This window comes from Gracilinanus agilis, chromosome 5 (assembly GCF_016433145.1).
Source record: "Gracilinanus agilis isolate LMUSP501 chromosome 5, AgileGrace, whole genome shotgun sequence".
In the NCBI taxonomy this organism is placed as follows: Eukaryota; Metazoa; Chordata; class Mammalia; order Didelphimorphia; family Didelphidae; genus Gracilinanus; species Gracilinanus agilis.
Genome location: NC_058134.1, coordinates 140882464 through 140887463, shown reverse-complemented (window position 1 = coordinate 140887463; position 5000 = coordinate 140882464). Strand labels below are relative to the sequence as shown.

General features: G+C 33.4%; 1 protein-coding gene across 14 annotated transcripts in view; it reads left to right on the top strand.

The window, feature by feature from the left end:
• Positions 1 to 5000, top strand: part of FOXP2 (forkhead box P2) — a 287105-nt gene that overhangs the window by 222409 nt on the left and 59696 nt on the right. The window lies entirely within an intron of this gene.

Sequence of the window (5000 nt, the reverse complement as noted above, 5' to 3'; positions counted from 1 at the left end):
ACCAAAGTGTGAATGTGTACCAGAAGAGAAGATTCCAAATACTAGTTTCTTCTATTACAATTAAGCCTATAAATAGGCATGGCTATTCTGTAGAAGAAATAAAGAAGGAAACGGAAAAAAAAATTGGTTATTTCCCATAAATAGCTACTTTTGCAATGTGTAGCCCTTTATTTTTTATACTTCTTGCTTTAATTGTTAATAGTAAATTAGATTGATTTACATCGTATTGTCAAGGCCAAGAGCTCCAAACTTTGTTTTAATCTTCCAATATTAAGTGAAGGCTAAACGGATATGCAGACCAACATTCCCACCAATCTGTGACAGGTCCTCTTAACAAGGCAAATTATATTTGCCTCTATAAAACTTATAACCTGGTTGTAGCTGTATTCTAGTTCACATCTAGTAAAGAAAGAGTAGGATTGACATACTAACCTATGCCAAAAACCTTTGAAATCACCCACACATAATTGAAATATTTAATTGCTTAATATGTAAAACCAATACACTCAGAAATTCTCCCACTGAACCAGATTACACTTTTCCATTTTTTGCAACTCTTATAATGCTTGCCTTTTTAGGGTGATTATAGGACAGTTGCCATTTGAATTATTTTCCTGCATAGTATTTATGATCTTTTGACCCCTTTTTAGTGGTTTAGCTATTAGTATATACCCTTTTATGAAGCTTATGTGGATTTCTATTTAACATAAACAATCTTGTGTAAATGCAAAATTGAAAATCTCAGTATGTCAGTCCTCACTTTATATTAGTTATTTTGAATCATGAATTAAACTAAGTTTCAGATGTTTTTCTTATTCTGTTCAAAATAAATGACTCTGCCCTGGGATTATTTACCCAGCTTTCCATGAATACATAAGAACACTGAACATGAGGGGTGTTAAAAACAATCTAAAAAAGTCCTAACAAAACAAAGCTGGTTTAAAGTTGGGGAAATCCTTCTCCCACCTCTCACATTCCATATTTTGGCTGAAGGGAACTAGACCACATGAGCATTAAAAATGCCAAGGGATAGGAAAAAGAAAATATAGTGAATTAAGTTGACTTTTCCTTTCCCAACCCTTCCTGATTTCTTTTGCTAGAAAGTATGATCCACTTTACTTTCTAGACGTGTTTACCTATAAGCCAGGTAGAGTCGAGGCATTTCTTTTTTAAACTCTTACCTTCTGACTTTGAATCAATACTAAGTGTTGGTTCCAAGGCAAAAGAGTGTTGTGGGCTGGTCAGTTGGGATTAAGTGACATCACTAGGGTCACACAGCTAGGAAGTGTCTGAGTTCAAATTTGAACCCAAGATCTACTTCTACAGGCCTGGCTCTCTATCTACTGAGCCACCTAGCTGCCCCTCAGATAGCATTAAGCACTTACTGTGTGCCTGGCACAAATATAATCAAGCTGAAAATGACTTCCCCACAAATATTCCATTAACACTTTATGGAACTTTCCTTTATGTACATTGTATTATTTGCCTTCCAGTTGTTTATGCACTTGTCATATGGTCCCTAGTAGACTGAAATCTCCTTAAAGAGTCAGGGACATGTTTTACTAATCCCCTAGCGCCTGATACTCTCCCAAACAAAAGTTGTCCTTTTGGGCCACTTTATTCCCAGTGCTTTGCTTTATAACTTTGTATTTTTAAATTGAAATGAACTAAATTAAATTCCATTTGGTAGCTGTTCAGTAAGTACGTTACATATATTCAAACTAAAACTATACAAGTATGTCATGTGTTGTATGACACTATCATTCTATAAATTTCAGATGTTATATCTTAGTGAAACCAAATCATATCCATGTTCATGATTGTAAGTGAATTAAAATATTTGCATTAAGCAGTTCAGATCTTTCCTGGGAAAATATTTCCTTAAAAAGCAAAATAATGGGAACACAGATTTCAAAACATCAGAAAACAAATATTAAAAAAATGTATTAACATGATATCTGGAGAAAAATAAAAATTTATTATGATAAAAAAGCAATACCGTATAGCACAATGGTTTTCTGGCACGTATATCTATTTCTGAGACCCTGAGCCTCTTTATATTTTGGCTAACATTTTCAAAGTTAATTTTGCTAAACTTACCATCATTGACATGTGGTTTTTAAATACATTTGGTTTATGTCCTTTCATATCTATCCATGAATTTCCTTGCATTGTAATCATGTAGTGCACAGCAAAAACAATGTTATTGTCACGCAAGTAAAGAAAAAGAAGTGAATTTTGCACTCTCTAAAAGTAGAATAATTTGGTACTTGCAAAAGTATATTCTCCTAAACAGTAGAACAATCTGAGGGGTGAAATAAATGTGAAATTTATCAATATATTGTGTTTCTTTACGTAAATTCGAACTAGTCAGGGGGCCTCAAAATGTTTTGTTTACTTTGAGTGAATTGAAAACTTAAATATTTATACAAGGAAAAAAAGCCCTTAACTCCATCTTTCAGTATGATTACATTAGTTCTTTTCCTATCATATCTTACTTGTGGAGCTATGTTTAATAAGATGTTTTTGTTCATTCTTCCACCTAAACAATAGTTTTAGATAGAAAGCCCCCAGAGGACAGGGGTTCAGGGGGCAGTCTGCTTAACTTTTACTTTATCAACCACAGGATCTTGGCAGCACTTAGTAAATACTAGTTTATGATGGTAATAATGACAATTATCTTTGCCTTGGAATTGAAAGTAGAAAATGGGAGATATTATTTTTTAGGAAGCAATCTATTTAAGAAAATTTCCAATGACAAAAGAGTGGTCAGAATCCTAAGGAAAGAGAAAGGTATAATGCTAACCTAATTTTCAAGCATCTTATCCTATTATCACCAAGCTTTACATTACACCATATGCCCAAGTTGTAATGAGCCTATGAGCTGGTGTTATGACAGGCTTATGTTTATAAAATATTCATCCCAAAGCATATTTGTTATCTGTAAGATATTTTTAAATAAGTATTTTTACTTTTAGTTGTAGAGACAATTAAGCAAGCCAGTACCTATCATGTACTGAAGTATAATAAAGGAAACGTGACAAGGGCTGTAAGGTGTTAGAAGTGTGGCAAGCTGCTTATCACATGATGGACTTTATAGGAGGTATATAAATGGATTGGCAGCCTCTTTAAAGTTTAACATGTCTGTCTTTCCCGGCCCCTTCATTTCAGTTTGATTCATTGCTGTTTGGAGACAGCATGAAGTTAAATGGTTGTGGGAAGTGAGGCCATGTTTGGAGAGAAAGAAACTTTTTCAAACTAGTTTATTCTAACCCTACAATTTAGTTTTAAATGATGAAAACATTTAAGTATCACTAAGCAACAAATTCTCAGTGGAATATTGTTGTCATCTTTGTTAATTATTTTCACAGCATAAATTTCAAAATCATAATTCAAGCTGTATAATCCACCTGCATGTCAGTCTGTTCTGCAGAATTTAGAACAAATTTTGAAAAGTAAATGGCCTCTATTCAGTTATATTGTAATGCTTTTTCTTCATCTTAAACATTGATTTAATTAATCAGCATTTTAAGATGTCAGTATTGGATAGGAAAATTGCAACTAGGAATTGAAATCTGAGGACTTTGGGGAAAAGTGAAAGCTATGCACACTGGACCTTTATTCTTTTGCCCCACCCCAACTTTTTTTTTTTTTTTGGTTACTTATATCTCCATTCTTTGTAGCACAAAGTGTCCAACTGTAACAGTCTGAACTGGATAACAATTCAATATTAAAATTTGATTATGAATCAGTCATGCCTATTAATTATCTCTGTTTGCAAAAATGTATATACCAAGAACTTGCTACAAAGCGATGTTTATATTAATAGTTCTTATTTGGAGTAAAAGTGAATTGTTTTCTTCCAGAAAAGTAAGTAATTGCTTGTTCAAAGGTTGCAAACTTGGCAAGCTGACAACCTGTTTGATTATGTACTAGTTAGTACAAGCAGTGCCTTCAGACAGTGCATCTGCAGCCGAACTGAAGACATACCTCAGGCTCTTGTCCCTCCACTCTCATCTTCCCTTTCTCCACTCCTTCCATCTCCTATTTCTATATCTCTCTCTGCTTATTCCTCTTCAATGTCTTTTTCTCTTCCTCTGCCTTACTCTGTATCTCTCTTATTTTTTGCTTTCTCATATCTACTTTCTCTTCCTTTTCTTTCCTTCATGTACTCCCTCCCTTTTTCTTCTTCCCTCCCTACCTGATATAGACACTAATTTCTGGGAAGGAACTTTTGTGAAAAGGTTTTGTTTTTTTTTTTTCATTTATGGACAAACTTTATTTTGATTCATTTGAAGGTTTATGTATTTCATGGTTTAAATATGAATAAAGTGGAAACCCAGAATATGTCCAAAGAAGCCAGAATCCTAGGGTTACATTTCCTTGTTTCTTTGAGAATATCTGCACAATTATTTTCCATGTACAGATCAGTCATAAGTAACTGTGAACACTGTGGCTTTTCTGTGTTTCTTTACCTAGAAAAACTAAAGAAACATATATGTCTTTAGTTTCTTAGGCACTTATTGTCTATGTAAAACATATCTTATTTCAAAGTGTTTAATCTTTAATATTTATTTCAATCATAATTTCTGAAATAGTCTCAATAGTTTTCCATTTATAACATTATGACACTTGATAAGATGATTGATTATGAAGTGTTGCGAGCCCTACCATGTGATCATTTATTTTTAAATACACATTTATACTAGCCAATGTTCAAATCTCTTACAGTAATACATAAGAGATGTGAAACATAAAGCTCGAGTCTGATGAAATCTGATGCCTCTGAAAATCGAGTGCAACAGTCCTGTGGTCTTAAAATAACAGATTCTTTCTGAAACTGGAACTTTATAGTAACAAATATGATATTCAAATGACGGTCCATCATTGGTACAAAATAAAAAGATGATGGATAAAAGCGATGCAGGTCAGCAGAAGTCCATTTGATTGTGATCTCTCTCTCTCTCTCTCTCTCTCTCTCTCTCTCTCTCTCTCTCTCT